The sequence below is a fragment of the Balearica regulorum genome, chromosome 2 (genome assembly GCF_011004875.1).
Source record: "Balearica regulorum gibbericeps isolate bBalReg1 chromosome 2, bBalReg1.pri, whole genome shotgun sequence".
NCBI classification, from domain to species: domain Eukaryota; kingdom Metazoa; phylum Chordata; class Aves; order Gruiformes; family Gruidae; genus Balearica; species Balearica regulorum.
The window spans coordinates 94,979,510-94,992,891 of record NC_046185.1 but is presented as its reverse complement, the minus strand read 5'-3'; the positions used below and the strand labels follow the sequence as shown (position 1 = coordinate 94,992,891).

The following is a 13,382-nucleotide window of genomic DNA, read 5'->3' as shown; positions in this document are numbered from 1 at the left end:
TGAAAAATCTCATATAAAGCACTGTTGATTATATTTCCTTTTCTGCTCATTAAATCCACCATTCTGTAGAGTTATTGTTTAAATAGCAGAATCTCCAGAACACCTGAATATGACTTACATCAAAATAAGCTGGCATCACAAATCTTACAGGCACGTGCAACACCTGAAAAAGTCCTTCTTCCTGCTTAACAAGCTGTTGTTTGGGTTTTTTCTCTCTCCCTCCTAAAAAAAGCAAGAGATTTCTAAGACAACGGCAATGATGCTTCCTATCTCTTGGCCAGGTACAACTTCACATAATGCCCTGGACATTGCTGTGCTGCAAAGGAATGTCCTCATCTTTCTACACTTCTCAGACTTATGAGCAAATCTGTATCATCTGGGAAACACTACCGGAGACATATTGCATCATAAAAATCTATGCTCCCTCAGAAATTAAAAGATCCCAACTGCTGCATACAGCAATTTACATGAGCAAATTACTGGTGGTTTTGAAATATTCTTCATGATTTCCAGTGCCACTGGGCTTCCTTCTTCACTTGGGGAAACAGCCTGGGTTGCAATGACTCTTGGCAAAATCCAGTACTTTAGTTTCCAGAGTAGTCAACTTTACTTTTTCCCCCCCTTAAGTACTAAATTCATACAAATCACAACCTCCAAAGTGCAAATCCAATAATAAAACACCAGGGTAGTGCAGCAAGCTAAAACCAGTATCTAACTTTAAAGAACAGTAGGTAAGCTAGAGAGAAACAGAAATGAAAGGGTCTACTTCCTTGTCCGATACTCAGAAGAGGGAGAAAAGCCTTTAATTTTTCCTTTCAGGCAAACCCTGAGCATTCCTAAAGCTATACTCTTGTTAAAGAGTAACAACACTTAGAAACAGAAAACTACAGAGAAGCCATAAGCCAAGAACAAACCAAGCACAAAACCCACAAAAAGTACACTAAGCATCTAAGTATGCAATGACAAAATGTAAAGAACATTTAAACCTCTACAAGCAGAATCCTTGTGCAGAAAAAGTAGTTCTTTAACGCCTTTCCTTATTTTACAAGAATCAGAAAATAGGTTCACTATTGCTGATTTAGGAGAACAGGTTACATGTGGGAATAATTATGCAAACTGGATTTAACACGTGTGCAGGAGCAGGAGGATGCAAGCAATCCCCTAAAGAGGTGATTTCTTTCCATTATCGATTTTTAGAAAATTGCAAAAACAAATCCTCTGCAGCGTATGCACCCCAAAGCATTACTTACTTGTCATGTTTCGTTTCAGGCTGTCACTACGATGGTCCATGTGCGTCTCACACTAGCAAGATGAAGGAAATTGAGGATGGGTATGATAAGAATAACACAGCTCTTCCCAACTGTGCCTTCTGTTGTTTGGCTATTCTCTATAGCCTAATTCATATTCTGATCAGAGAAGTGGTAGCTGAAAATCAGGGGGGGTTTTATTAACACCACGTACTTCAAAAGGTGCTCCTGCTCACGCATATGCACACATGCACCCAGACTGTTCTCCCCAGCCCTTGTTTCCTAGGGACGCTGTACAGCTGAGCTGCAATGGCTAATCATGATGCAGATGATGACTGTAGGGGTTTAGGCATGATTTTAGAGACTACTTCATCGAAAGCTCTTTGCAAGATGTATCTTTTGTGTATAAAACACTGGCACAAATTTTAAAAGTAAACTCATCTATGATGAAACCCATCCTTTTATCCAAAACTGGTAAAAAGAATTAGACTGTTTCCTACTGGTTTTTTGGTTGTTTTTTTTTCCTTCATATTTCTGTGATTGTATATGCATACCGATACATACCTGTATCTCTGAAAACGCACACTTGCATAGCATAAGTGCTTAGGCACATTTTAAACAGGAGTTTATTCTTACATCAAATGCATAAAGTACACTCACAAGATGTAGTTAACCCTGCTGTAGACATGCAGATATTCAGATTGTCATAGTTACCTAGGACTGCCAGTCAGAAACCAGGGTCCCATGAAGTAGGTGGAGCACAAAATGATAGCCCCTGTCCTGAAGCACTTTCTACCCTAGGATAGTATTAGAGCAGACATGCTGAGGCAGGAGGTACAAGACTACTACAACTGTAAACAGCATGGAAAACACAATTATTGAGTAGGGAAATTGAGTCACTTGTCAGGTCAGGGCCAAAGGCTAAAGTCAAGAGTTACTGTGCCATCCTCCTAGCCAGAATTCTATTCACCACACTGTAATTACACCAATATTAGACAAATATTGGCAAAAGTGTAAGGGTTACCCTCCTTACTAGCTAATTACTTTTGCAGACAGTAAGATTGAAAGCTCTGAACATCTGTGGATTCCTGCTGAAACCACCAGCAGCTAGTTCTCATAGCTTCACATAACCAATATGAAATCTATTGTTATTTTAGATTTCCAAGTTTACTCCTTCACCTAATATTAATTTAATGTGGGTTTCAGCATATATATCACTGCTGGAAATTGCTCCATGGCTTATTTAAGCACTTTGTATAACCATTATACTTCATCATTTGGAATGCAATAAAGATCAGTTGATGTATTCAGCAGCAGAATTACTCATTTGTGAGCTATTTGTTTTAAAGAGTCTCAACCAGTCAAACTGCAAATATATGAAGTTTAGAAATCAGAGCAAACCATAGTAACACATGGTTTTCAAAGCTTATTGCACTTTTTGCTAAGTAATCATTTAAATAGTATCAGGTGTACTATGACTGGGTTGCATTAGCTTTTACCTACCAAAAAAAAAAAAAAAAGATAGCAGCAGCAAAATGATTCTACTGACAATCGCTGTACATTGCAGCAGCATTTGTAACTGGAAATTCATTTTTTTATTTACATCATGTTGGGGTGAGCTCAAAATTCAGTCAAGGCTACAGTTGCTCCTTTTTGTTTAAAAACAAATTGGAAGGAAGTCCTTGGTGGTCTGTTCCCAGCTGCAGGGAATCTTTCACTTGTATTGATGACACACCTGCTGGCTATACCACATTCTCTACATATTCACCCATCATCCTCTAAAAACTTGCTCTAAATTCAGCCACACCTGAGACGGACATTCTTGAGGTACTGTATTTTTTTCTTTTGCTTGTTCCCAAGCCTTTCACAGGATACACTGTGAACATTACCACTTCTGAAGACCTGTGAGAGGCTGGGTTTCTGCCATTTTGTTCCAACTTTCCAGACTACAGAGGCAGAAGAAAAAAAAAAGCTATCTTGACTCTTTCATTTGTTTTTGAACAGGTAACATTCCTTTTTAAATGTGAAAGTATTTTTACATTAATTGCATGGCAGGACAATCGCAAACATCTGTTTGGGAAGATATGGGGAGCCCAATGTGAAATCCATGGCACACATCTACAGACTTAGTGGCCTTTGGATCTCATGAGCGTTGCACAGTTGTGCTTCACTTGGGATGCCACCACTGGAATCTAACTGACAAAAACTTTCAACAAGAACAGCTGTATGTCTTCACCCAAGTCACTCTGTCCTTCTCTAGCCCTTGACTTTTCTTTCAATTACTTCTGGACTCCTTCCTTCTTTCTTCCTTGACTGAGGTTCTGGATGTCCAAGGTACACAGACGGAAAAGGTAGAAGACTCCTAGCTAGCAAAGGCTCCTGTTTCCACCCAGACTGCTCACTTCCCTCACTGATCCATGACCTTTCCCTTGTGTTGCTTACGCATGCAGGCCACAGTGCCCTGGGACAGTATCCAGTGGCAAAGCCTCCTTACAGGTTTTTTTCCCTCCTGTTTTTCCCCAGTCACTTCTGGTTTTATCCTGCCTCCAAGGAGAAAAGTACTGTCTCCCCAGTTGTGCTGAGGGTGTGGGGCAACACTGAGAAGAGGATTGGGTAACTGATACGGCTTTAAGGAACCGCAGAGGAAAAAGGGTCCCTGATCCACCTCACAGTGTAGCCACATAAGTAGCTGCTACGGTACAACTGGAACAGGAGAGCAGAACAGTACATCAGAACTTGGGAACATGGGAAAGAACAAAATATTATGCTTCTCTTCCTGATACTGTGAGAACTGAGGCTCTGGGAACAAGTGGTACAGAGCAGTCACAAACCCACCAAACACTTCAAAAGGAGAGAAGTTTCAACTGCTGTCTCTGACTGGACCTGCATTCAAAAGAGAGGACATCTTGCAGGTGGCCACACTGGTATTTCACATTGCACACTTCCAAAAACCTCTGTGGCATGCTCTAGGTTTGTTAGTAAAGGCCTGGACCTTCCACATAGCTGAGAATTTGAGGAGATACATAATTACATCCAGGTTTTAGAATTACCTGTCATGTCATAAGAATTCTATTGGTAATTTAACTGTGTGTTAGCACAGAAAACTGAAAGTAAGGATGAAATATTCTGCTCTTTATACATATATATATACATACACTAACAGACTTCCCCCACTCTAAACAAATTCCAAGTGGGACAGTTGTGTACAAAGCAAAAAGCATATAACATCCAGAAAGAACAGTTCAAACCAGCTATTTTGCTTCAGGTCACCACCAGCAAGACCAAATCCACTACTGGCATGTGATAACTTAATGGAGGTGAACATGAGAGTTTTCAAATATTCTAAGACTGTGAAAACAACCTAGAATTACTTGAAGTATTTTCAAGGAACATAGGTGAAGGAGAAGAAAAGAGCTATGTTTTTGCTAATAAATACCATTATAGTATTACAGGTTTCTGTATTTCTATAGAAATACAGGTTTCTCTGTACATCTGACTATTATCAAGGTGGCTGTTAGATAGATGACATGTATTTGCTTCACCCTTTGGTGCTCCAGCAGGCAACAGATGGAAATATTACGTAAGATAAATATCACTAACCAATCCAAGCACAAAGGGCTACTGACATTTTTCCAAGCACAAGCAGAAAAGAATTAAACTGTTGCTGATTTGTCCAGGTTCAATGGGAGGCTATCATTAAGACTAGATTGCAGTGGGTGGGCAGAGGGATGCAAACAGGGTATGCGCGAAATCCTGCATCATTGGCATTAGCCCCAAGGATAGCAGCTGGTTTACCAGGAACCACGTCCCCCGTCACCGGTTATTTATACCAAGAGTTTCAGTAATATCATCTCAGTGCAGCCTGAGTCATGGGCTTGGGTTCTGGCACACTAAATGTTCCACAAATCCAGAATAAAAATGTGGAGTCCAGTGACGGTTGCTCCCCGTAAAGCTGATGTGCTAACTGTAGGAGGAATGACAATAAACAGATGAAGGCTGGAGGTAGAGTCCATTGGAACCATGAAACAACACTCATCAAAATGACTGACAGGTCTCACTGCTCATGACCACCTCAGACACCTGCTTCCAACTGGTTTGGTAGGCATTGCAGGAAATCAGGAGTTTGTGAAGGAGAGGTTTGAAAGAGAAAAGGAAAGTGGATATCTCGGAGAGCTCCTTCCCAGTGTGAGAAGCAGTATCAGAGAAACCCCAAAATGCTCACATGGGCATTTAACAAGTGGGAAGAAATGTTGAAATCATTGTTCAGTTTAATGCAGGCATCAGTTTCTGCATAAGGACTAAGAGCTGCTAGGTGAGAACAGGCTACAAAGAGCCTTGATAATAAAGAAAAGTAACATCTCCTTGATAAGCCACAGAAGGGGTAACAAGAAAACATGCAAAGAGAAGAAACTCAGGTCTGCTGAGAAGGACCTGGGGGCTCCTCGTGGACTGGGCATGAGTGTGCCAAGAGCATCCCGGGCTGTATCAACAGGAGCAGAGCCAGCAGAGCAAGGGGAGTGTTTATCCCCTCTTTACTCAGTGCTCATTAGACTGCATCTAGAGCACTGCATTCCATTTTGCCCCACTCAATTCAGGAAAGACATTGACAAACTGGAGTAATTTCAGCAATGGGCCACCAAGAAGATCAGGCTGCTGAAACACTTGCCCTGTGAGAAAAGGCTGAGGGAGCTGAGTTTGTTCAGCATGGGGAAGAGACAGCTTCGGGGAACCTAACAGCAACCTGCAAGTACGTATAAAGGAGGTCATCACCCAGGAGACAGACCCAGGCTTTTCACTCCAATGCATGGTGGGAGGATGAGAGGCAATGTATGTAAGTCAAAACAAGAGAATTTCAGAACAGACATTAGAAAAAACTTTTCCACCATGAGAACAGTCAAACAGTGGAATAGGTTGCCCAAAAAGCTTATGCAGTTTCCATCTTCGGAGGTTTTCAAGATCCAACTGGATAATGTCCTCAGCAACTTGGTCTGACCTCAGAGCTGACCCTACTTTGAGGAGCAAGTGGGCCTAGAGATCTCCTGAGGTTCCCTCCAAGCTGAATTAGGCTTAGATCGTAAAGCTATGAAGATGACTGAAAGCCAAAGTAAAGATGTGGTGGAAAGATAAGACAGGGTACTGTCTTTGATTCCCATATTGCTGTTCCTAGCACACTGAACTAATACAGCCAACACTCATCAACACCTTCCCATATCTGCACTTCTGTACAGTGTCAGACAGAATCTCTCTTTTAAACAAGAGGCAGTCTACAGAACCAGTAGCTGTGGTAAGTATCCTCACTCAGGATTTACTTGGGGAAATAAAAAGGTAAGAATAGCCAAAGAAAGAAAGCACTGAATGTGTTTGGAAAATTCATTACCTTGAAAGGCTGAGAACACAAGTCCAATTGTGCTCCAATGAGATTACATGTGTGTCTGAGCATCTGTTTACTATATCATACAATGGAAAAGCCACTATATTACTCATTTGCAGTTCACTGGTAAGCTGCTTATTTTTTAGATCTGGACTTATAAGTCCACAAAATTAAATTAGGATAGGATAGCATTGGATATACCAGTTTTCATCATTCCTTTTCTGTTTTTGAGGTATGCCTGAGTTTTGGAGAGCTGCTATAAATGTTTCAATCATTACTCTCAGCCAACACATTCCTTGCCTTCAACACCACTCCCTACCCACAACCCGAGACTGATGATAATACTTTAAAGTACAGAATTGCTTTGATGATTCAGGGTCATAATTTTTGTGGTCGCTCATACTTCTTGATTTCTCAAAGGGAGTTCAAGAGTAGATGTGTACAGTACAAAGTCTGGGAAGACTTTCTGACTGATTTAGAAAAAGACTTTCACATCAGTCTGAACAGTTTTTTGCCTTAAATCTACTCTCCTTTCCTGTGTCTTTCTCTTCTTCCCACCCCATCCCCACCCCGCCCCAATCTTGTTTAAACTTTCTCTGTTTGTCCCCAGACTTTTTCATATTGTCTCAAATGCCCAAAGTGCACCTCTTCTCTCTTCCACCTTCCCTCTTACTTTGTCTTATCTTGGTGGTTTGTTTTTTCTTGTATCCAGTCTCATGTGACTGTCCCTCTACTGTCTCTCTCCTCCTTTCTAGGCCCCTATTTTCTTCTTTCCTTACCATGTTTTCAGCCAATTGTCTTTAGTTGAGAATGGGTTTTTGAGTCCTGTTTACTCTCTAGATGCTTCCTTGTTGACTTTCTTTACCCAAATGTTGATCAGTAAAACTGGCTTGTATCAAAGATTTTGCAAATGAAGTTTGTGGTTTATCAGATTAAATTCTCATTGCTTGTAACAGCCATTTTGAAAGTTTCCTCTGCTTCAGTCCTGCAAGGCGCTGATCACTCTCAGTTGGATCCCAGGAAGTATGGAGATCTCTGACCCAAAACTATTTAGGCATTTACGTTATGTTTAACTGAGCACAGGAACTATCCCATTGATTTAAATGGGACTACTCACAAGTTTAAAGCTCAGCACTTTGCCTGACTGGGGCCAGAGGGCTCAGGTTCCTAGAGCTTCAATACCAGCACCGGCTACAAATTATACAAGATATAATGTCCTGATGAGAGAAGACTTGATGATTGAGTGATTTCTAATTCAACTGTGCAGCTTAGTGCAGCATCTCCGCGATGAAGAAGATATTTTTGCCCTCTCCCCATGGCTATCCAACACTAAAAAAAGGAGTTTCAAAATATTCTGCAGAGTATACAGACAAACCTGAGATGATATACAGCACTGTAAAGGTTTTATTGACGTTCATTTAAGATGATCTACGTAAGTCACCCGTAAGAAATTCAACTTTCCCAAAGTCATGCCAATAAAATGTTTATGCTACACCATCATCTATTCTCTGTTGTACTTCCACATGCATACACACACACTATATATATATCTTCAATTACAGTAAAACTAATTAGACAATAAATCACAGTTGAGGCTGTACGTCATTTGTTCAGGCATCCAAGTTAAATTTACATACTAATGGTTGCGTATTTGCCGTTAATAGATGCACTATTAGAAAGTAAACATAATAAATGAATAACCATTTAAGCACGGAGTTACCTAATCTTGATGAAAAATACCTGAAAATGTAGCAGCCAGTGAATCTATTTACTTTTTTATTGGAAAATAAAGCTAATCACAGACTAAGAAGATAAATATAAATTATATGGACTAGCATACTAATGATGGATCAGACAGACCCACCCTGTGCAGTGAATGTAGTAAGATCAAACTGGTTGAAATGGCTGGCTTACACATTAGATGCTCTCCTTCTCAAGCATGGAATAAAGGATAGACTAAGAAGGTTTAATTTGCAAAAGCTTCCCCTTGGATCTGCCAGTGCATTTTATTTTCAGCATCTTCTAAAGCTTCAGGACAAGCTATGTGTCTCCCAGCAACAAGCAGGTATGTGCATAGGAAAGATGCACAAGGGTGAGGACTGTCTCAGAAAATTGAAAAGTGCACAGTAAGGTAAAAAAAGTTGCACTGTGTGACTGTGAGCAAGAGGGCTCACATACTTAGCAAATAGTGCAAACTGGGCTACTGGATAAATCCTTTGTCATTAGAATAGGGGCTTAAATCCTATGGCACGCTGAGCAAAGGCAAATGGCAGTGAGTGAGGCCCAGCCTTTGGTATCTTGCACTGGAGAAAGATGAGTCCACTTTGATTTCCTTTCTCGTATAATGAATCACTTCTTTCCACACAGCTACATCTTTCTGAAGACAGACTTTTTCTCATCTCTGCTAACCTTGACTGCTCACTTTTCAAAGCAGAGACAGTCTCCTAGGTTAGGGCCACATAGACCATTTTGGCTACAGCCGTGCAGGAGGTGAACAGTGTCAATTCAAGCTGCTTGTCAACTCTCCTCGCTCCACTGCCAAAGCCTACTAGCTCTTCAGGTCTCCCAGCAGAGCTGCTCTAGGAGCTTTGTCTATCCTGGCGCCATCAGAATGATCCTGGTTAGAAAGTCTATTATTTTGAATATTGAAGCTAACAGGTTGTTATGAAGGAACTGAGTTTAGAGACTGCATGTGCCAGCAGATATGAGGAAGGAGCAGGCCCTGGAGATGATGGAAGGGGGTAGTAAAAAGTAGGTGGTGCTAGGCTTATTGACGATATTGCAGAATATTACAGATATTGCAGAAGTGAGGAAAGGAAGAAGAAAGCAACTCCCATAATCTCACAGAGGGAGCCTGCAGTTTAGCTAGGACTGTGATCCAGATTCCCTCTGTACCAGTGTTTCCTTTAGAACAGCATGAACATGCTTCTGCTTGACCTCAGTCCGGGCCACAAGGCTCATCTGCAATCGAAATAAATAATTATTTACAACAACACCAGCAGCAGCCACCAGAAGCATCAAATGAAAGTGACTTTGTGAGGAGAGAATGCATCAGCAGTCAATTGACATGACATGCTGCTTCCTCTCTGTGGCAGCGAAATGATGGAGGTTCCAGGAACTGTCCTGCCGCTAGAGCCCATTCGTCTTAATCAACACCTCTGGGCGCACCACACAATCTGAACTGTGAGTGCCTTCCTTCCCTAAATGTCATTTCATTTTTGTACCTTTTCTTGAGAGTTGTGAGCCCACGGACACATCTTTTTTTTTTTTTTTTGTAAGAATGCTGGCTCAGCATGAACCAGAAAGTGATTACATGCAGCTATGCTCAGAGCCCTGATGAACAGAGATATAACAGAGATCAGATTCAAGCTGTTTGTTTTATTACATTACACCTTGCAGGTGCTTAGTCTTTCCCGCCCTGTCTGTCCTCAGCCTTTCATTTCACAGCCTGAGCAGAAGGCCTACACAAGTGATTGAAGTCAAGTTACCAGCCTCTGATCCCCCATACTGCTCTGACTTGTGTCAGATTATAGCCAGAGCCATTTGGTAATCTAAATCCATGCAAATCTGACCTCTAACACTGCTGTGCTGAGTGGCCACAACAGTACAAGCACTGTCAGCTTTCCCCAGCAGCTTTTTGACCCACTGAAGCCTGCACGCGTATATTGAACTGATGACACAGGAAAAAGTCTGACACATTCAGGCTGTTAAAAGGCACAAAACATATACTTTAAGTCTCAAGAAAATGCTCCAATTAAATTAAATTTTTGAACAAGAGCATATTTAGCCTGGTTATTAACAAAGATTACTGCTATATAGTGTGGACTTATGTATTTCAAGAACACTTGAATGAACAGAAAGAAAAATATTTATGTTGGTGGATAATATTCAGATTATAAGAAAGGATGGGGGGAGTATTCAAAGGTTAGAGGTCTATTTCAGTTAAGCACATAAAGGATGGACATTTACCCAGGGCTTCTGAGGCTGCAGGATTCAATTTGTGTAGTGAAAGGCTCTCAAAACATCTGGTCTGTCTTGGTTCAGTTCAATCAGGCTGAAAAACACTTCATGGCCTTGCATGCAGAAAATGTGTCACTTTTTAAATATCCATTGAGATTTCTTACATCAGCATTATCATCATCACTGGAAGACAGGCTAAAAGTTTTCTTTCAAATATTATATGAATAAAACATGTGATTGATTAATTATGACTCTTTAGAAAGTAGACAGGTGCAGAAGGTCTGCTAACTTGGTTTTGTAGCATACCTGAAAAATAACATGGAACAGAAGGAAAGAAAAACTGGCTTATTAACTTCCATCACCCAAGATCTTATGGTAGCACCAAAGATTATTTCACAGTATTCTCATTTGAAGGGTCATTAATCCTTTAAAAGGCAAGGACAGTATGTACTAGCAGTATGCATAGTATTGAGCTTCAAAAAGCTCAGTGTATGATATCAGATGAAAACTGGATACAGACTTCCTTTTAAACAAAAAACCAAGCTTGCCTCTAGTCTCTTATATTCAGAGACAGAGTTGAAAAATATAAACTAAGAGTTAGGGAGAATTATTTTACCAAAACTGAAGATGGATATCCAAGAGGGGTGTGTGTATGTATGTGTTAAAAGGGAAAGAAAAAAAAAAAAAGAACGAAAAAAAGTAGACAAGGGAAAAAAAGAAAACAATTCCCTAAGAAGTGCTTGATACCAAAGAAAAAATCTGTTTCTAAAATATTGGCCATATTCTTTCTTTAGAAGAGAGAAAGAAAAGACTCAAAATAATCCATTTTTCTTCCTCTGTTGCCCCTCTCCCATACCCCTCATTATCCCAATCTGTATACTTTTCATTGGCCTGTTTGTTGGGATACAACAACTGCCAACACATTAATGTGATAAAGCAGTAGTTAGTGGCCCAGTAATATTACTCTGGTCTTTCCGTTTGGTCCGAGTCAGAGCACAGTAGCAGCTGACAATTTCTCTTCCTTGAAGTCCTCCACCTACTGCATCATATCTCCTGATTAATGTTATTATTTCAAAATGTATTTCAGCCAGCAACCCTCAATTTCACGACTCTCTACAACATCAGTTGCGGGTTGTAGAACTTTTCTCCTTATTCCAAGTTGAACAAATGCCAGCTGAAACCAATGCTGCTCAGCAAGAAGGGCTTAAAGACCTACAAAGAGCTTGTCACCACTGTCTTATTGATGACACAGACAGTTACCCAGCAAAACAGGGCAAAACCATGTGCTCCTACTGACTCCTGCTCAGCTAAGGTTACCAAACAGCACCAATTAGAAAAAGAAAAAAAATTTTCTTTCACTTGTAACTTCTTAGAAACTGTGCCCTTTCCTCTGAGCCTGTCCACAGTAAGGTATGCCTGTCATTTTCAAATTGGTTTACTACACCCGACTGTATCTGAAGCTGAACATGAAATGATACACAACTTAGAGAAGCCAGTCACCAAGCCCTCTCTTCGGCTCACCTTCAACATCAGACCATATCATTCTGACAGTCTGGGCCTTTCCCCCAAAACCAAATCTACTGCTAACATCAGTTTGAGGCTTGGATCCACAATTTTAAAGCAAGCAAGAAATCTGATCTTCGTTCCATCAGAGATCAGATTGCAATCTACAAACAAAGCCACAATCCATGCTTCTCAGGAGCAATGTCAATCAGAAAGATACGGACTGAAAAGAAGGAGACTTGAGCACTACTTATTGAAAAGCACAACAAACATACCGTAGGAGATCAGGGAAACCTACAGGCAGACCCACCTTCAAGTTGTCTTCTTTCTGTAAGTGATAACTACAATCCAAATACCCTAATGACAGTATCACCAAAAAACCCCAAACACCTCCCCCAAAAGCAGCTAACCCCCCCTCCCACCCCCAAACCTATGCAAACACCATTTTAACTTTTTGACTCTACCAGAGATGTGCCAAAATTGTCATGAATTAAAAAATGGATGCTGCTACTGATTTGGAGACTGCTCAAATATCATCTGAGCACTATCACTGATGATTTTCCCTTTTATATTTTCAATTCTTAAAAACCATAATCAAGCTGTTCACAAGCAAGGAAAATGGCAAAAGGCAACAGCAAAAAGCATTTTGCTGCTTAAGTACTTGGAAGGCTGCTATAAGGTCTCCCCGGAGCTTTCTCTTCTCCAGGCTGAACAATCCCAACTCTCTCAGCCTGTCCTCATAGGAGAGGTGCTCCAGCCCTCTGACCAGCTTCATGGCCCTCCTCTGGACTCGCTCCGACAGGTCTTCCTTGTACTGAGGACCCCAGAGCTGGATGCAGTACTCCAGGTGGGGTCTCACAAGAGTGGAGTAGAGGGGCAGGATCACCTCCCTCGACCTGCTGGTCACACCTCTTTTGATGCAGCCCAGGACACAGTTGGCTTTCTGGGCTGCAAGCGCACACTGCCGGCTCATGTTGAGCTTCTCATCCATCAGTGCAACTCACAATGCAGCTCACATTGACTTCAATGAATGTAGTGTGAAAACCATGGGAAAAATTGGGAATATATTACAACGTTTGAACGCTCACTATCAAACGTATTTTTATAATGAAACAGAATTATGGACACAATTCAAGAACATAACCAAACCAGACACAGGCCTAAATCAATTCCTTTTCTGGATAAATTTAAAAGTTAAATATATGCTTAAGTATTACTGAGAACAGAGATATTCACTGGGTATCAGCAGCAACTCACATTACCTGACTGAAAAAAATGCTGTCATCAAATGCTGGATATTA

General features: G+C 40.9%; 1 protein-coding gene across 6 annotated transcripts in view; it reads right to left on the bottom strand.

Moving 5' to 3' along the window:
* FARS2 (phenylalanyl-tRNA synthetase 2, mitochondrial) overlaps positions 1-13,382 on the bottom strand; it is a 250,529-nt gene that overhangs the window by 89,160 nt on the left and 147,987 nt on the right. The gene's annotated exons all lie outside the window — the stretch shown is intronic.